At 35.2% G+C, this 21,880-nt stretch overlaps 1 long non-coding RNA gene across 1 annotated transcript; it reads right to left on the bottom strand.

The window, feature by feature from the left end:
* Window positions 1-19,481: 19,481 nt before the first annotated feature.
* Window positions 19,482-21,366, bottom strand: LOC141626633 (uncharacterized). Its single transcript, XR_012536237.1, has 3 exons — window positions 21,198-21,366; window positions 20,477-20,593; window positions 19,482-19,758 (listed from the first exon to the last, which is right to left on the bottom strand). It is a non-coding gene; the product is annotated as an uncharacterized LOC141626633 (long non-coding RNA).
* Between the last annotated feature and the right edge of the window lie 514 nt (window positions 21,367-21,880).

The following is a 21,880-nucleotide window of genomic DNA, read 5'->3' as shown; positions in this document are numbered from 1 at the left end:
AACAAATTGCATCTATGAAGGATTGTGTACCCTTGAATTGCTTCCCTTGTAGATAATTTCCGCCACTTAGATGAGGAATGTGGCTATTCTTTTGTAGATGCATCCATTATGTGTTTTTGTGTGCTTTAATGTTTGGATGTGTCGCCATTTTGGCAAGACCCACCTTGCCTTGCAAGAAGGCATCCTACCTCATGGTTGTCTTGTTGTGAGTTGAAGGGGCGGAGTGAGACCCGCTAATTGTCTCATATCGGCTATATTATTAGGATAGGTTAGTATTGGTCCTAGTCTTTGTCACCTCTTTACTCGGGACGAGCAAAGGTTCGGTTTGGGGATATTTGATGTGACCATAATTGGCGCATATTTAGCCCCCGAATTAGCCTTATTTCCATGCTTTTTAGTGCTTATTTGGGTCATTTCTTATCTTTAGTTCTTTGTTTTGCATATTCTTTGAGATTTTGATCCCTTGGTAGGAAAGGAGTAAGAATCTTGCATTTTCATGGCAAAACAAGACTAAATTGATCGAATCCAATGACCAAGCATCAAGGAGAGACAAGATTAGAAGGCCTTTGTACATACCATAGTAGAAGAGCAATGTTGAGGAAAGATCCTTGAGTCCCCAAGGAAATCCCCAAGGAATTTATGAAGAAAAGGGAAGAAAAAGAAGAAGTTACTATGCTGACTGACAATCCGAGCGGATTGCCAGCAATCCGTCCGTCCTGCACAATCCGAGCGTCCCTTGCCAGAATCCGCTCGGATTCCCCCTCAACAATCCGTCCGGATTCCCCAGAATCCGCTCGGATTCCATCGCCCAAATCCGGCCGTCCCGACCTTATTCCGCCCGGATTTCTTCACAGCAGGGATTGCCTTCTTCAAGCTACGAAAAGAGAAGCCCTTCTCTCAGAAAATACCGGGTCCTCCTTGCTCAACTTAAAAAGTGTAATTACTAGTTTAGCCCTTAGTTAACCCTAATGCATCCTCCCTAATTTTCACTATAAATACCCCATTAGGCTAATTAGAGGAGCATGTCCTTCTTATCAATAATTAGTGTAGTTAATATCAATCAAAACTCTCTTCAATATTGTAATCAAGTATTAATCAAGTTTAATCCAATTTTTAGTTCTTTAATCTCTCTTTTGTTCATCCTTTATTTTGGGTAATTGAAGATTATTCGGGTTATTATTGGGAGATTGACAACCTCTCAATCTAGCATTCAAGTACTTCTATTATTCTTGCTTTATTATTGGAATCATTAGTAGGTATAATCTCTTAATCCCTTTTTAATTATTGTTAATTACTTTCATTTATTCATCATGTTTCATATTGTTAGTATGATTGACAACCTTGCTAGCATGATCAACATGATAATGAGTGAGTAGTCTCTTAGCTAGGGTTAATGGGTGATTAGGGGAAACCAACATGGGGAATGATTCATGCTTAAATTAATATGCTTTCATGCTTTATTTGCTTGCTTGTTTTGATCTCAACTCATGCACATGTTATACTTGATGAAATGCTAAGCCTATGAATCCTTGCATTTACTATCATCTCCTATCTTTTCAATGAGACTTGTAAGACATAACCCAACTCGAGTCTCATTAGACCATGCATGTTGTTGAGTAGGGAAGATTAAGTCGACTTGTAGGTGTTGTACAATCTAATCGATTCGGCTCCGGACCCAAAATTTCCTAGGATTGTAAGATATAACCCAACTCAATCCATCACAACAATAATTGCTTGCTTATAATTTGAGAACATGTTTGTATGATCATATCCCATGATTCCCCTATGATCCCATGACACCCTAGTGCCTTTAATCAATTGTTTACACCCCCCTTTTTTATTCATCTTTCTTGTTTATTTTCATTGTTATTCTAGTTTAGTAACCTTCTACATCAACCCAATTTGTGACACCCCTTAGACACCACTAGTTACAATAGAAATCTCATTTCAACTCCCGTCCCTTGGGATCCAACCTTTACTTGCCTCTTTACTAATTGTAGAGTTGCTTGTTAAGCTATAAATTGTGTTTTGATTCGACCGTGACCAACGACCACATCTATTTATTTGTGAATACGAAACAGACCGATCAAAACTGTATTAAGAGAAGTATTAAAAGGTAAAAGAAGAAGTGTCTAGTAACCTAATTATGACTTCCTTATATAGGGAAGTGAAAATTAACAAAACTAAACCTATCACGGGATAAAAATCCCGAGTATAATAGCAAAATATTCGACCGAGGACTTTTATATCACTCGATCGAACAAAACCAAGCTAAAACCTCTCGATCGAGTACTTTAGAAATCGATCGAACACTTACTGAAAAGGCGCTTTCGATCGAGTAGAAAAAGGAGTTGATCGAACACAATAGTACTCGATCGAGTACTTTCTAGCGCACAATTCCTACTTCGGGCACTAAACTTCAAATGGCTGCCATTTCTTCGTTACTTGGACAAACAGAGCGTTTCTGGTGGCGTTGGAAAGGTAAGATGACAGGCTTTCAGCTCCAATTGGAATCACCTAAAAATCAGTTGTAGAACTCGAGATATTGCTCTTCAAAATAGGCACTAGTAATTTGAAGTTCTTCCTTTGCTCGCCTAGCTATCTTACTTCTTTGCGCGTCATAATGTGTAGTTTCCAAGCTCCGACTCAACTCATCTCCTAAATGCATGCATAGGGACATGTTTTAGGCTTGATTAAGCTCATTTCCGGTTCATACCTGCAAATAATACAAGACAAACCAAAGTAGACTATTCGGGGGACATTTGTAGCCAAAAATCACACAAAATGCATAGAAATGCGTGCAAATGAAGTGCGAAATACCTATATAAAATGCACGCATCAATTAGTAATTATAAGTTGACCGATCCAAGGGGATTTCAACTTACCTGGAAATAGACGAAAGCGGGATTGGAACAAAAGGACTTTTTGACCAACTTTAAAGTCCCGTCTCAATATCATCTTGTCATGCCAAGCTTTCGTTCTTTCTTTATTTGTAAGTAGCTGCATTCTCATATGATTCAAGTCGGAGCTCTTCCACCTCTTGTAATTGCAACTTCTGATGCAACCCCGCGTCATCCAAGCTCATATTAAAGCTTTTTATCACCCAATATGCTCTATGCTCCAATTCTACAGGTAAATGACACGCCTTCCCAAACACAAGCCGATAAGGTGACATACCAATTGGGGTTTTATAGGCCGTTCGATATGCCCATAATGCATCATCTAATCTCAAGCTCTACTGCTTCCAATTAGGATTCACCGTCTTCTCAAGGATAGATTTAACTTCCCTATTAGACACCTCAGCTTGTCCATTGGTCTGCGGATGATATGCCGTGGAGACTTTATGTGTAACACAATACTTTTTGAGCAAAGCACTAATTGTCTTGTTGACAAAATGAGTTCCACGGTCACTTATCAAGGCCTTTAGAATTCCAAATCGAGCAAATATGTTAGCCTTGATAAACTCCGCCACCACCTTGGAATCATCAGGCTTAGTGGGAATAGCCTCTACCCACTTAGACACATAATCTACCGCTAACAATATGTAAAGATTTCCATATGAACTTGGAAAAGGACCCATGAAATCAATCCCCCAAACATCGAAAATTTCACAGTTAAGCATGTAACTTTGCGGCATCTCATTCTTTCGGGAAATATTGCCGACTCTTTGGCAATTGTCCCAAGCTTGACAAAATCCATGAGCATCTCTAAATAAAGTAGGCCAATAAAATCCACAATCAAGCACCTTTCTCGCTTTTCTTCTTGCACCAAAGTGGCCACCACAAGCATGTGAGATTTGGTCGGAACAATGCTTCCATAAATAAGGCTCATCCCACACATAATACTTCGCATCACTACGAAGCTTGTCTTTTTGAGATTTGGAAAAACCTTTTGGAAATTTAGAGGAGCAAAGAAAATTAACAAGATTGGCATACCATGGCTCCACGGAACGAATAACGAACAAGCTCTCATCAAGAAATAATCCTTTCACCGGATTTTTCTCATGTGGATTTACATCAACATCCAATAACCGGCACAAATGGTCCGCTACAACATGTTCTGCTCCATCCTTTCTTTCACCTTAAAATAAAATTCACTTAGCAATGGAGTCCATCTTATCAATATGGGCTTAGATTCTTTCTTTGTTAGGTTCATATACCCCTTATTAGATTCATCTAATTCATTTTATAAATTACTCATTAATTTATCTCATGGATCTAGTTGCATGCATAACAAAAGAATAAGAAAAACGAATTTCTTACATTTAGAAAGGTACGAAATGGGCACAAGTAAGGTCTCCTACCTTCACTTGTTCATGAGCTATGAATAATAGGATGATCCTCCAACCTCAAGTATAGAGATACTCCTTAAAAATTGCATCCAAGACTTTCCCTTAAAACTAATACATTAATTAACTAGATTAATATACTAGTTATCCTTAAAATGATTCTAATATATATATTACTACACTAGTAATCTTATATTGTAATATTAGAATTTAGTAGAACAATTTTTGACATCTAAAAACTATTTCTAGAGAGAATAATATAGAGGTTTTACTTGAAACCCTAGGAATGTGTAAGAATGAAAAATAAGAGCAAAAGATACTCTTATGAGCCTTGGGAGGCCGGGTAAGAGAGGGGAAAAGGGGCCAATACATGGCCTTTGTCTTACCCATAAAATGTAGGGTGAAGGCTAGTAAGGGTAGGGAATGATTATGTTTATTTTAACTATTAAAATAATACACCCACTATCCTCTCAACCCTTCAGTATTTCGGTCCATTTCATAAAATGGACATCCATTTTATTTTTTCAATTTGTCATTTGTCAAACAATGTATCACATGTAGCATGTAACATGTTATTAATTAATTCTAATGCATATTTAACAATTAAATATCATTATACAAATTAATTAAATTACATATAACAAATTGTCTAGTAATTCTTGATTACATAAATAAAATGGGTTACGTTAATATAATTCACAACATATTGTAAATATAATTAACCATTCATTTTTATCTCAATTGTTTCATAAACAATAATCAATTTTAGTAATAAAATCTTTTAATTACTAAAATAAATCTCATTTATTCAAATTACTATAAGATAAGAATATTCTCACTCACAAATGAATTGTTCAAGTTTAAGGAATTGATTAACTTGTATCGACATACAATTAATCAACTTATCTATTAAGGGAATTGTCCTATAGGTGTGACCTTAAGGGATCAACTGATCACCACCGTCAAACGATAGTAATGTTAAACTCTAGTTAGCCAATCATTAGCGATTAATGTTGATCAGTTTACTATATAATGAATCATCCCTTACGTATTCTTATTATGAGATTTAATTATGATTTTTAATCATGTGATCGCACTATTGTTGAGGACACTTACTCCAACAATCATCCACTTGTCCGAGACAAGTGTGCGTCACTAATTCTCTTGTTCTATTACAATCTCCCACTAAATGCAAGGTGTCTGATCTTGCTGGTCGTACTTGCATTTGATCATATCTTGAGTGGTTTCCTCGATCTGGAGAGTAACTGTCTGACCGGAATTATCTACCGTAGATACCTTCCGAGCGTGGCCACGCATTTTCAGTTCACTACTCCTCGAGTGGCCCTGAGATTTTAGATAACCCTAACAAGGGGGTGAACAATTCCTATCGCATTATTCCCTTTGAACAACCACAGCTCATCATGACCCAAAAGATGCCCATTTGACCTCAGTTACGAAAATCGTATAGCATAAATCAAAGTCACTCAGAAACTGTGCCACCTTGGGCGAACAGTCTCTAGTCAAAGAATCGACTCAAAAGAATACTATAGTAGCTCTCGCCACTACCAAGCTTTATAAAAATTACCAAAACTCTATAAGCGATCACTGCCCGACAGAGTGTCCCATACAGTCTACCTATGTGATCGACTAGTCATCTCTTATGACTCTATCGCACTAGAACTTGCCATCAATCGCATCACACTCTAGTCACTTCGAGACGTCACCTCATATAAGCAACTAGGGGCCAATACTATGTTAATCCAGTTCACTTTAATAAGGTTCAACGTTGTCCATACAACCTATTTGGATATAACAAAGCAATAAAAGAGTTTTTAATAAAACTCAAACGATGAATGCATTATCACATATGTAAAATTGATACCATATCAATTACTACATAATCTATAATCCATACTTTATATTGTATATAACTATACATCTCAACTTAATTGAAATGGCATGACTTATAATGCATAGCCTATGAAAAAGCCTTGGTTAGCAAGTTTTAACAATACATTGCACTTTCCCTAACCTTACTATATACTATTTCCCATTCTTGTGAATAATCTTGTATTATAAGAACTTCTTTGAGTACGTGTCTAGATCCAATCTGGACATAGGCTCTTTTGCCTTTGATTAACTCCCACTGTCCACATAGTGTGTAGGGGTAAGACCTTCGGTTATTGGAACGAACTACCATAGTTCCTCCAATTCATAAAACCGAATCCTAATATGATCCCTTCCTTCTTGCATATGCCATTATTGCAAGTGTACTCAATTTCCGTTATGTATATCTCATTGGTCAACTACCTAGGATGTGCTAGCAGATATCCTCCTTAAATAATATAGCCAAGATGGTTCTCTAACCATCATTATGTGTTTAGAATATGCTTTTTGTGTAACTTCTTGCACATAAATCCATATCAATTCTAATCACTTTAGCTTCATCTCTTTAGTGCTTCATGAGTACTTGTGGGAATTATCTGTATGCTTCCCTTTAATTATAAGGATTATAACGAATTTATTATGATGATAACTAGTCATAAAAGAAAATTACATAAACAAAATTGAAGAGGGTGAAGAAATAACCTTCGGTCCTAGCTAATATGGCCTATGAACAATATCGCAATGATATTCTCCTATCAGTTGCACCCAAGATGATATGAGATATGCCTTTGTTCTTCTTGTTAGAATCGATCCCCAATTCATTAATTAATTAGGGTTTTTGTGTTTTGTTTTGATGAGAGAATTAGGTTAAAAATTCGGTTAAAAATTATCTCCCTAATCTCCCTTTAAACCGAGTATTAAGAGTGATTAGGGTAGATTTTATCTTCTAATTTTTTGGCCCATTTCAACCGAAATAATAAGAGGATATTTCTTCTTATCTTCGGTTTTGTCACCTACCAAAATAAGGTGATTAAATCTTCTTATCTTTGGTAGTTTACAAAATGTATATAAAGTGTATAATTCATAAATTGTCATTTAATTTATTCCGTATTAATAAGTCTACATACAACAGCTTGCAGTCGATTTATTAATGCCGGTCTGTAATAATATATTAAGACAATATCGTATAATATATGCTTTAACTATAAATATTGCATATTTATAATTAGCTAATTAAATATAACCGATTACATTTAATTACGAATTAACATCTTAATTCGTTTTAGATAACATTATATACATTAATTAAATATAACTTATTATATTCAATTTACGAATTGACAGTTAATTCGTCTCAGCTAATATTATTTAATCGGCATTAAATAATCGTCTCATCAACACGTTGACTAACTGTTTAGTCATATAAGGCATCAATGTGATTACATTTCCATAATCACATTTCTCAAACACATCCTTTAGGTGTGACTTTTAGGAACCAGTTGATCACCGCCATCAGTATGATAATAACGTCAAACTTTCTAGCATGCCAACCGTTATTAGGTAATCATTAATCAACTGATAAAATACGAAGTATACCCTTGTGAACCTATAAGAGATTTATAAATGTTATCACACTAATTTGTGGAGGACACAAGCTCCAACAAACTCCCACTTGTCCTCACAAGTGTATGTGCGATAACCGATTCTCATATCCTAAAATTTCTCCCACTCAATGTAAAACAATTTGCAAAATCTGTATTCACAAAGGTCGTATTTTACAAGTGATCAATATCAAGAGTGGTTTCCCCGACTAGAGAGTAACTTAACTGATAAATGAATCATCATTCGAGCATGGCCATGCATTTCAGTTACAACTCCTCGAGTGGCCCTGAGAAATAACAAAACCTGATAAGGGTTGGATATTTTCCTCAACTCGAATCTTGCAGATGTAAGCACAGTATGAAATGACCCTGAAAACATCTACTTAGTCTCCAGTTACGGCAGACCATGAGTAAGAAACCAAAGTCACCCAAAAACTGCCGTAATATCAAGAGACAGTCGATAGTCAAAAGAATCGACTCTAGGAACACAATTGACATCCGATTCATGACCTGGCACTGAATGTTTTTAAACATTTAGGACTCCATTACGTTGTCACCAAAAATTTGTCCTACGAGGTATCGTTATAATCTCGCATCTGTGATCGATCAGTCAACCGTTTGAGTTATGGCTCGTTGAACCCACCATCAATCGACTGCACAATATAATAGCCAGAGTTATCAGTTCATTAAGGCAATTACGGACCAAAACAAATATAATGTAATTCAGTTCACTTTGTGTCGTTCAATGTTGTCGGTACAATCCACATGAAAAACAAAATATTATAAAAACGATGAAGTTATAAATAATATATGAAAAAGATAATGTCTCAAATCCATAATCAACTACTACAACTCAGGAATACTTTTAATTCCCATGGAAATAACGTGCCCTTCGTGCTTATCAAAATTCAACGGTTTAGTGAGAGGATCCGCGATGTTGTCATCCGAAGCTATTTTGTCAATCACTATCTCTTCTTGCTCCACGTAATCACGGATCAGGTGAGCTTTCTGATGTACATGTCTAGACTTGTTGCTAGACTTAGGCTCCTTAGCCTGGAAGATGGCACCTCTATTGTCACAATAGATGGTGATCGGGTCATTCGAACTAGGGACTATCGTAAGTCCTTTTAAGAATTGACGCATCCATATAGCTTACTTAGCTGCTTCCGAAACGGCATAGTACTCGGATTCAGTGGTAGAATCTGCTACAACACTCTGTTTGGAACTCTTCCAGCTGACCACAACACCATTAAGAGTAAAGACGATCCCGGACAGAGATTTTGAGTCATCTCGATCCGTTTGGAAGCTAGCATATGCGTAACCGATTGCGCATAGCTTACTATCTCCTCCATAAGTCAATACCCTATCCTTAGTCCTCCGTAGGTACTTAAGGATATTTTTAATAGCTGTCCAGTGTGTTTCACCTGGATTCTTTTGGTACCGACTCGTCATACTCAATGCATATGCCACGTCTGGACGTGCGCATATCATGGCATACATGATCGATCCTATTGCAGATGCATAAGGAATGCGACTCATGCGTTCAACCCCTTCAGGCGTCGTGGGTGACTGAGACTTGCTCAACTGCATCCCAGACGTCATTGGAAGGTTCCCCTTCTTGGAGTTGGTCATGCTGAACCTCTCAAGAATCTTATCCAAATAAGACTCCTAACTAAGTGATAACGTCCGTCGTGATGTATCTCGGTAGATACGGATTCCCAAAATGCATTGTGCCTCACCCAGATCTTTCATCTGGAAATGGTTCTTCAACCATCCTTTAACCGAAGATAAGAGAGGAATGTCATTCCCAATCAAGAGTATGTCATCGACATACAATATCAAGAAAACAATCTTGCTCCCACTCGACTTGATATATAAGCATGGTTCCTCGACCGATTGAGTGAAACCATACCCTTTTATCACCTGGTCGAAACAATGATTCCAACTCCGAGAAGCTTGCTTAAGTCCATAAATGGAATGCTTAAGCTTGCATACTTTCTTAGGATGTTCAGGTTCTTGAAACCTTCGGGTTGCACCATGTACAACTCTTCCTCCAAATAACTGTTTAAGAAGGCGGTTTTCACATCCGAATGGAACGTAGCATGACTACAGGTGCAAAAATTTCATCATAATGCAATCCGTGCACTTGAGTGAAACCTTTTGCCACTAGTCGTGCCTTATAGGTATCTGGTTGCGCGTCTACGGAATGCTTTATTTTGTAAAGTCATTTGCACTGTAGAGGTTTTACCTTATTAGGTAAATCAACAAGATCTCATACGTCATTCTCATACATGGAGTCCATCTCGGATTGCATGGCTTCAAGCCATAGCTTTGAGTCGGAACAGGCCATAGCACCTTTATAGGTAGCGGGTTCAATACTCTCTAGGAGCAAAACGTCATTCTCCTCGACCATACCAATGTATCTGTCCAGAGGATTAGAGACTCTACCCGACCTCCTAAGTTCCTCAGGAATATTAACCGTATCATCAGTTGGAGGAACTACTTCCTTCATCTGTTCCTCGGTTGTTGGTTCTTAAATCTCCGACATCTCGAAGGTTCTATTACTTGTCTTGTTCTCGAGAAATTCTTTCTCTAAGAACGTCGCACTAGCCGTAACAAAAACTCGATGTTCGGTAGGCGAATAGAAGTAATGACCAAACGTTCCTTTTGGATAACCAATAAAGTATGTATTGACCGATCGCGGGCCGAGCTTATCCTCGTGTCTCAACTTAACATATGCCTCGCAGTCCCAAACCCGAATAAAGGACAAGTTAGGGACCGTTCTCTTCCACATTTCATAAGGAGTCTTGTCGACAACTTTAGTCGGAATTCGGTTAAGTATAAGAGCAGCTAACAAAAGAGGAAAACCCCATAATGAATCAGGTACTACCGTGTGACTCATCATGGATCGAACCATATCAAGTAATGTTCGATTTCTCCGTTCGGACACACCATTTAATTGAGGTGTTCCAAGTGGAGTTAACTGTAAAACGATTCCACAGTCTTTAAGGTGTTAATCAAACTCATTTGAAAGATATTCGCCACCCCGATCTGAACGGAGTGCTTTGACCTTTCTACCCAATTGGTTCTCAACCTTATTCTGGTATTCCTTGAATTTCTCAAAGGCCTCACTTTTATGCTTCATCAAGTAGACATATCCGTATCTACTCAAATCGTCTGTGAAAGTAATAAAATATCTATAGCCATCTCTAGCGGTAATTGACATAGGTCCACATACGTCAATATGTATGAGTCCTAATAGGTCACTAGCGCGCATTCCAACACCTTTGAAAGAAATTCGAGTCATTTTGCCAATGAGACATGATTCACACGTGCCATATTTAGAAAAATCGAATGCGGGAATAGTCCCATTATCGACGAGTTTCTTTACACGTTTCTCATTTATGTGTCCCATTCGACAATGCCATAGATAGGTTTGATCATTATCATCAACCTTTAATTTCTTATTATTCACGTGTAATATTTCCGTGGTTTGATCTAAGATGTAAATTCCATTCATGGAAACTGCTTTGCCATAAATCATTTCATTGAAAGAGAAAATACAGTTATTATCGTTTATTAAAAATGAAAAACCGTCCTTACCAAGTACGGAAACAGAAATAATGTTCTTAGACAAAGTGGGTACATACAAAAAGTTATATAAATATAACTCAAAACCACTAGGGAGTTGGATTACATATGTTCCCTTCGAGACAGCAGCAACTCTAGCTCCATTCCCGACTCGCAGGTCCACATCACCCTTTCCGAGAGGTGTGATGTTTCTTAGGCCCTGCAAATGATTACACAGATGAGAACCACAACTAGTATCAAGTACCCAAGTTCCGAAACTTGCATGGTTAATCTCAATCATATGAATATAAGATGACATACCAACAGGAACGACGCGGCCTGCTTTTATGTCCTCATGGTACACGGGACAATTCCTCTTCCAATGTCCAGTCTTGTGACAATGGTGGCACTCTATGTCACCGCCCTTGCTCTTTGCCTTGCCCAGTGAGCCACTAGTCTCACCAGGCCCACTGTTACTGTTTCTTGGCTTCTTGAACTTTGGCTTACCTACAGTTAGGTCGCCTGAAGCTTTGCCCTTACCTTTATTCTTGATGGAAATCGTGAGAACATCCTGCTTCATGTTCCCACTCAATTTCATATCCTTCTCGGTCTGTACGAGAAGTGAGTGTAGCTCATAAGGACTTTTCTTTAAGTCATTCATGTAGTAGTTTGCCCTGAAAAGGGCAAAACCATCATGAAGAGAATGAAGCATTCAGTCAATGACTATGCTCTCACTGATTTTGCAATCAAGTGACTCCAATTTCTCGACATTCTCAATCATGTTAAGAATGTGTGGGCTAACCGGTTGGCCCTTTTGGAGTTTCGCATCAAAGAAGCAACAGGTATGCTCATAAGTAACGATTCTCGGTGCTTTTGAGAACTCGTTAGTGAGCGTGGTGAAAATGTTGTTTGCACCTTGGGCAATGAAGCGTCTCTGCAAATTGGTTTCCATTGCAAAGATGAGTACGTTCTTTATTGCACCCGCTTCTATGACGAAATCACTATAAGCAAGTGACTCGTTAACTCCTGCATTGGGGCCTGGGTTTACCGGTATTGGCTCAGTTAAGTACTTGAGCTTACCGTCAGCAATGGCAGCATTCCGTAGTGCTGCCTCCCAGTCCGCAAAGTTGGACCCATCATTCTTCAGTCGTGTGAATTGATTCATGTTATCCATAAAAACTTTAAGCCAGGACTCGCGTCCAAGTGTGGCACTCGGCATTAGGATTTCGTTATTTCCAGCCATTTGTTGTAACAGTATTATCAAAATAAACGTATTTTACACTGCGAAAAGAAAAATAAAAATAATAAGCATATGCATCGTTATGATTTTAACTCTTAATGCAAAACTGTTATAAGCGAAGACTCGTGCATTTATACAATTGACCTCTCTCAAGAATTATATAAATGATCCCAAGACTCAATTATCTGCAAATTGATAAGCCAACCTTTTGGCTAATTCTACTGTTAGAATTCTTGGTCGATAAATTTCTGTAAATTTTATCTTTAGTCCATCATAATCACGAGAAACTCTTCGGACTATAATGTTGAGATAAACTAAGTCAACATAAACTACTTACCCAACGTAGAAGGGGTCATATTATGCCTACCGACGAAGAAGGGATTCATAGTTGTTTGCCCTTATAAAGACTAATCTCAATTTCCGTTTTAGAGGAAGATCCCATCAACTTTATTTTAATTCATTTTAAGTGAACTAATATCTAGCATGCGTGAATGAATAAACTAAGGCGATGCCTTAAACTGAGTGACATCTGGATGTCTATGAAAACTAACATACAATCTATATGAGTCAATTTTCATGCATTTTAGTAGGTGGTTTGGTTTAGGCGGAATATGATGCACTAACTATCATGTGAATGAAAAGCAATAAGAACGGTAAAACGTAAAACAAAAATAAAGTCCTAGGGTTGCCTATCTATCAAAATGAACATAAATACAACTTTGGAATCCATCCTTGGACCCGAGAAGCTTGTCTTGATGTTCCATCTTGATCCATGTAGCGGGAGTGAGCTCCAATCTCCATCTTTAGTCTTCTCAAAAATTACAGTTTAAAATTACATAATAAACCTATTTACATTCTAATTTCAAAACCGTAATAAATAAAGAAAACCAAACGGAGATACGAGATCTCAAATTACATTAAAAATTATGTTTTCATCATTACGAAAACATAATTTGACTAAGGCCACACTAGGTATTACAAATTACAACCGATTGCAAAAATACGTAAATAAATCCATTCAACGATTCATTCAACTAAAAAAATGCATCAACTAAAAAAATTAAACATGCAAGACATAATTCCTTAATTATGTAGATCAATTTCCCAAACCACCTATTTAATTGATCAAATTAAGTGACAGTTCCTTAATTACTCACTATAAATTTAATCTTAATTCACATGAAACTTGTAATATGAATTTAATCCAACATTATTTTAAACTTATTTAAAATAATTAGGTATCTAAAAATTGTGAACTTCTTCACAACAATTAATCATACATTATAAATTTCAATGTATAATCAATATAGGCCAAAACAAACCAAACAAAAAAACGAAAACAATCCCTTTTTTATTTCTGGTCTCGGCAAAATAGGAGAAAAAAAACAAAAAATTTTTTATTATTTTTCAGCACGGCTAAAAAACAGAAAACATAATTTTTTTCTTTCTCATTTCGGTAATTATGCAAAAACCGAATCCAACAGTCCTTTTCTTTTTTTATCTCGGCATTTTAGGAAAAAAAACGAAACATAAAAAAAACAGAAACTTTTTTTTTTCCTTTATGCTCTCGGCTGAAAAAAAAAAACAACAGCCCTAATTTTTCATGTAGGCAAAATGCCCTAACAACAACAAAAAAAAAAAGTTTTTTTTTATTGTACTCGGCTGAATCAAAAACAAAACAGCCCAAAATTTTTTTTTTTTAAAAATGAACAAAATCGTTTATAGTTGCTATTAGAACAAGATTAGCATATTAATTAATGATACATGATTAACCGTATATGCCAAAAACTATATAGCAAAAAAAATTTTAACATCATCAACAAGACGATTTCCATTTACATTTTAACTTAATCTATCATTAAATCAAACATCTACTAATTCTTCATATAATCATTTTAACTGATTAAAACAACAATATGAAAAATCAAAATGGAAATATAACATCAAAAACAAGGACTAATACTCGGCTGGGAAAAAAAATTCTCCTCGGCAAAATAAAATTTCAGCCGTGTTTTTTTTTCCTTTTTCGATTCAACAATTTCGTTTAAATTCAATTTATGAAAATCATCAAAAAATAAAATTTGTGGCCTTGGCTCTGATACCACTTGTGGGAATTATCTGTATGCTTCCCTTTCATTATAAGGATTATAACGAATTTATTATGATGATAACTAGAAATAAAAGAAAATTACATAAACAAAATTGAAGAGGATGAAGAAATAACCTTCGGTCCTAGCTAATATGGCCTATGAACAATATCGCAATGATATTCTCCTATCAGTTGCACCCAAGATGATATGAGATATGCCTTTGTTCTTCTTGCTTGAATCGATCCCCTATTCACTAATTAATTAGGGTTTTTGTGTTTTGTTTTGATGAGAGAATTAGGTTAAAAATTCGGTTAAAAATGATCTCCCTAATCTCCTTTTAAACCGAGTATTAGGAGTGATTAGGGTAGATTTTCTCTTCTAATTTTTCGGCCGATTTCAACCGAAATAATAAGAGGATATTTCTTCTTATTTTCGGTTTTTGTCACCTACCAAAATAAGGTGATTAAATCTTCTTATTTTTGGTAGTTTACAAAATGTATATAAAGTGTATAATTCATAAATTGTCATTTAATTTATTCCGTATTAATAAGTCTACATACAACAGCTTGCAGTCGATTTATTAATGCCGGTCTTTAATAATATATTATGACAATATCGTATAATATATACTTTAACTATAAATATCGCATAATTATAATTAGCTAATTAAATATAACCGATTAGATTTAATTACGAATTAACATCTTAATTCGTTTTAGCTAACATTATATACATTAATTAAATATAACTTATTATATTCAATTTACGAATTGACAGTTAATTCGTCTCAGCTAATATTATTTAATCGGCATTAAATATTCGTCTCATCAACACGTTGACTAACTGTTTAGTCATATAAGGCATCAATGTGATTACATTTCCATAATCACATTTCTCAAACACATCCTTTAGGTGTGACTTTTAGGGACCAGTTGATCACCGCCATCAGTATGATAATAACGTCAAACTTTCTAGCAAGCCAACCGTTATTAGGTAATCGTTAATTATCTGATAAAATACGAAGTATACCCTTGTGAACCTATAAGAGATTTATAAATGCTATCACACTAATTTGTGGAGGACACAAGCTCCATGAGTAATAACCAATGAACTATATGGCTATATAGAGACTTCTCTCAAAGATTCGTTTTGTAACTTTTCGTCATACTCCAAGTATACGAAATTTAAGAATGGTGATACATCTTAGCGTAATGAATTAATCTCGCAGCGGAAGCATGTGGATTCAATTTCTACATGTTCAATTCTTTTGAACTTGTCACGATTCTTATTAACATAAGAATATTCATTTAACGCTAATATCCTCTTGGAACTATCTTTATAGGTCTGGATACCTTAGAGATGTATTATTCTTCTCCTAAGTCTTCCATCATTCACAATGATCAATATGTCCCTTACATATAAGACTAGTAACACCACTTTACTCCCACTAAAATCCATGTATAAATAGAACTACTCGACAATTCGAGAAAAGTTTATCACATGACTGAAACATATCATCCTTCAACTTCTTGACTTTTACTTAAAATTTCTTCTTAAGTTTCCATCCTACCTTAGGATAGTTGCGATTTTCAAAAATCATGCAAGATGATTTTAAACTCCAACTGTCAACTCATATCCGAATTCAATAAAGCGTTGTTGTTGCGTGCAAAACCCTTTGCTACCAATCTTCCAAGCTAAGTAAACATTTTCATGTTTATGCTCATTTCGGACTCTTGTGGAGTTGAGACTAGATAAAGCATCTTAATAAATTACAGGATTGTAACTTTCAAAAGGTGACATGACTCCTATTAACATAGAATAATAAGAAATAATCACTGATTTTGACCAAGAAGGAACATTTTCCTACGTCTTATTCTCAGTTTGTGGCTCTTGAACATTTTCTCCCACTCTGTCTTTAAGAAATAATCCTCTTTTTCTTAAAAGACAGCATCACGAGCCACAAACCTTATGTTCTCGTGATAGTTGGGTTACAAGGCGACATGCTTTCTTCCAAAACAAGCTACAACTTAGGTACCATGCCTAATCATATCATATATGAATTGTACTTGATTGCTTTAACTATGTTTTGTTTAGGTGGGAAAAATAAATACTAGACAAATTGTGATAGAAACTACTTCCAACTTTATAGTAAAGATTCAATCATATCGTATAGGAATCTTCGTATCCTTATAGCACACCTTATCTTTATAGGGTGTGATTATGATAGTGATCTTGTGATACCATATCACACTCTATTTGGTGTAAATCAAAGTCTTCACTTTATTGTTTCCTATTTTAACAAAGTACTAGTACTAACTTGGTTTCAATTATCGAACTTATTCATATAATTTCTCTTTTTACCTCATTAAGTGGATACCAGGTATCTACCTAGTTCGTTGATAAAAGAGATGAAGAAGTAATAACCTTTTCTTATTGAAATTGTATTCGACCATACACTTTGAAGTGTAAATAGGGCAAATATCTTGCTCCATTCATAATCCTTTCCAAGAAAAGTCATGAATTAACTTGTTTTGAATACAAGATTTGCATATACCAAAGATTCTCAATCAAATGGTTTGGGACACTAGTCAAAACTAGTTTCTAAATGCGATTTTCAATCAAGAATCAAGAAATAATAGGGGTCACCAACTTGAGTCTTTTATATATAACATTTATTTTAGTTTGAATATAATTACCTTGATTTGTATGGTCTCCCCATAAACTTAATCGTGGTATGTAAGAGCACAACAGTTGTTTTAATTGCATAATGGTAAAACCCTTTACCTTTTGTGCAAAACTCAAATTATATTCTTATTTAGACATATTGTACATCATAACAATTATTGAGGTACATTTCTAAATACAAAACTAAAATGAGTACACTACAACATTCATATGTTCATGGATGAAATGGCAACTACCCATGTAAATTTCTGAACTTATTCTTGCTAGTGATCATAGGATTATTCAATGTTAGAATTCTAAGGATTTACAAAACCCTCGGATTGTGTTATGAACACATCCTCCTCTAAATACCTATTTAGAAAGGTGGTTTTGACATCCCTTTGCCATATTTCATAATCATGAAATGTGGCAATTTCTAACATGATTCACAAATTTGTATCAAATACTCATTATGTGATAATTGACAAGAATGTTATGTCAATGTCATAGATTAAGAAGGAATATGTTGGAGTCACACGACCAACTTTCTAGATCTTTACTTATTTGGGGTTTGTATCTATTCTAGTGTCTAACACCTTCTCTTTCGAGCCCAGTTCTATCCCTAACAATTAAGATAGGTACTTACTTCTTATTGCTTCCACTGACTTCAAGAATTTCTACTTGATGAAGACTTATCATCATATAAATTCCTTGTTAATCCTTCACAAGGATGAACTCTATTTTGGTATTTGGTTAATCAAAATTTCTAGCAAATTAATTTACCAATATAATATTGTCATGTTCTTAACAACTTAAGTGTTTGATGACAAGTGTTTAGGTTGAGCAATAAGGCTTTTGAATCATGGATGTAAAGAAGAAATTATACTTCTAATCATCCCCTTTTATAAGAAATTATATATAGGTATGTAAGGAATTTAAGATGTTAATCTTATATTTGTATAGGACAATTCCTATCAATTTCTATGGAATAGAACGATTCCTATGGAGCTAGTCCACAACCTATGATACGGTTCATTTTAGAAAGAGATTTTTTGTCGTTTAGCAATAGTGGTTTAGCGGAGACTCGTGTTACAATCGAATTGATATCGTATATTAATAGGAGAAATGATAAAGAACAACATAAAATAACGAAGTAGTGGGAAAAGAAATATTCATAGTTAATATATATATGAAAACCTTTTAGCATGTTTTAGCATTTATATAATGACCTCCGCCCAATTATATAAATGATTCCGAGAACCAAATCCATATTAACTTGGGCACAGGGAAACGGATACATCCCTTACTAATATAACTCGGTGGGTTAACTCTTTAACCGATTCTACACCTAAAACTCTCGGTCGATGAAATTACCTTAAGTTCATCTCTAGCCCCGGAACATACGACTAGTCTTCATGTCCCGTTGAGTCCAACCAAATTTCGCATGCAATAACGTTTTATTACCCCCCTTACCCAATGATAAATGAAAGCACCACGGGATAACCGAACCTACCTCAAATGTCACGGGGATTCATGGGTCCTACTATTTGGTAAGGCTTAATCTCAATTTTTAATAACGTGACAGGTCGAGTCAATTTATTATCTAACAAATTTAAGTGAAATAAATTGTTGAACTATCGATAATTATAATTGACACGGTCGAATACTCGATATGACACTACTACATTTAGATTCTATAGCAACACTTTGCTATTGTTGCATAATGTCATATAAATGTTGCAATACAGTTTATGCAACACTTAATCAAGTGCTACATCAGGTCTTGTTGCATTAGGTCATTGCAACGCTTAATGCAACACTTTTTAATCTGAAGCAACACTTTTGAAAAGTGTTGCATTGGTCATGTTTATGCAACGCTTTTTCAATTGCAAAGGCAACATTTTTTATCTTCTAATGCAACATTTCTTATGTAAAAAAAGCAACACTTCCTGAACTAATGCAATACTTTTCATGTTGATAAGAAACACTTATATCAAATTAATGCAACATTTTTATTTTGGAAACGCAACACTCGTTACGTCCCAAAACAACACTTATAATAAACAAATGCAACACTAATTTATTCAAAAACAACACTTAATAAAGTGCAACGACATAAGGACTTGTAGGGCACGCAACAATTGTAATTCTCTTTAATTGTGCATTCAATTGATTCAGTCTCAAAAATATATGTCAATTACATTTCAAAAAAGGATCAAAAGTAGAACTTCGATCGCAAATGTTCAATTATTTAACTAAAACAAATATAACAAATTTTTAAATAGAACAAATAATAATTCTTAACAACTATTTGAAAGCTACTAATTATAAGTCTTCATTCTTGTATTGTGAGCATATATATGTTGCCAACCGGACAAAAAATCAACCCGTCATCATTGTTAATACCTCAAATGCAACCTGTAACATAAAAAATAGAACATTATTAGATTTGAGGATTCAAAGGCTCAATAGGCATAGATGATACGTCAACCTGAACATTGAGTCGGAGCTAGGATGAATAGGATGCCCGAGAGAACACATTAAAGTAGGTGTAGAACCCAAGATGAATAGGTGTCGAGTGTAGTCTAGGATCAATCATGCCTATCATATAAATACGACAACCTGAACATTGAGTCTGAGCTAAAATTTCAAAGACAATAAACCATTCAACAAGTCTCTCTTGTGACGGGTATATTAAAAGAAAGTGGAGTTGAAATTAAAAGAAGTGAAGTTGAAATTAAAAGTGGAGTTCATAATAAAAGAAAGTAGAGTTCAAATATACAAAAAGAAAAAAAAAAAACCGCACAAGCACCAGCAGGCCTACCCTAAATAAAATATATTAGAGTGCCATTAGGCCTACCCTAAAATCTCACTAATAACGTAGTTTTAATAGGTCTGAAACTAAAAATCAAAGCTTGAAACCATAAGGGGTACAAACGAGAAGATAGCCAACACTATCTTGCAGCAATAAAAAAACTTCATAGTACAACAATGATAAAATCATATCGCAGTTTGTAAGTCAATAAATTTGAAGTTTTAGAGAATATTACGGAGTACTAAACTTATGTAAATTTAAAGTTTAAAATAAAAAGGGAATATTAATATTACTTACTCTTTGGATCGGGGCATCACCTACCTTACACATCAGCCATACTCCCGTATTTAATTTGACAGCCATTTTTCCAGCCTGGTTTATATAAGTTTCACCAGCTGCTCCGAATTCTTTAACCTCCTACGCGTATTCATTCTCAATCTAACAAAACATGTTATCCAAGTGAGAACCAATTCCCACAAATCCGTAAAAAATCGACAAGTGTTGAAACCAGCACATCTACATTATCATTATACAATAATTCGATCAAGTTCTCCAACAAGATTTGTTATGAGTATCAACTTTAAAGAAAATCACAACAACCAATTGTAAGATATAGACTACTCATGCTTCAACATGTAAATAATCTCAGAGGAAAAATCCAAAACGAGTATATGAGATAGGATTATTGGACCTGACCCCAATCTCTCGCTTTTCATTATTTGAACAATCTTATGAGTGAAACCTTACATTGCTTTTTTGTACAATCAAAACAAAATGATACCAATTTAATTAATTATTATCCACAGTCCACTCATTTTAATAAAGTTTCAGTTTTGTTAGCATAGAACCATCTTATAAACAAAATAATTGTGCCTTTTTATCCTTTATTATTCATCTACTCACAAAATAATTGGCTTTTTACCCTCGATTATTCCCCTAGTAAGTCCACTTGATATCAAAGATAGCATAAGTTACGAGAACATAAACTTGATCAAGAGCGCTAGTAACAATGTTGAAATCAGACAAGAATATGCTCACTGACCGACTCGGTTGATCACCCCCCCCTGTAGGGTGTAAGTACAGGCAACTAGAATATTCCGCAGCCCGTACTGCAGCCAGAACTCAACAATATCAGAATTGCTAACAAGATACCACTGCCTAATATTGATGGTAGGAGAATCCTAGATAAGCTCGTGGCTTTTATTCAACCTGGACATTTCGCCAAACAGGTGGAGTGCATTAGTACAGAATGCAACATACAAGTATAACACAAATTAATTCACCGTAAGCACCAGGAAATGTGATCTTACCATTTACTATTCTGAGACGCCCAATAAAGCAAACCTAGTAATAGTTGAGAACTAATTTAGGATAAACAGAACTACAGAAGACAACTCATCGAGTTCCAGTTGGTAACTGCGGATTATGTAATTAATCAACAATCGGCATTATGATAGGATATGGTAAAACACGGAATTTCATCTTCTAATAAATTTATCATAGATCTGGTTTTCGATAAGCTAATCAATCGGTAGTATGATAATTTTTAAGCTATCGCCAAACACATAATTTGGTTTTATAATAAAGTTTCAGTTTTGTTAGCATAGAGCCATCACTATTCATCTACTCATTTTACATTGATTTCCGACACTCTACTGAGATTTATAGTATAGAACCATCTTTTAATTGGCCAAGATCGTATCATCTTTTTTATCCGATTAAACT

This window comes from Silene latifolia, chromosome Y (assembly GCF_048544455.1).
Source record: "Silene latifolia isolate original U9 population chromosome Y, ASM4854445v1, whole genome shotgun sequence".
NCBI classification, from domain to species: Eukaryota; Viridiplantae; Streptophyta; class Magnoliopsida; order Caryophyllales; family Caryophyllaceae; genus Silene; species Silene latifolia.
The sequence above is the reverse complement of the archived record's forward strand: the minus strand, read 5'-3'. Positions and strand labels throughout refer to the sequence as shown.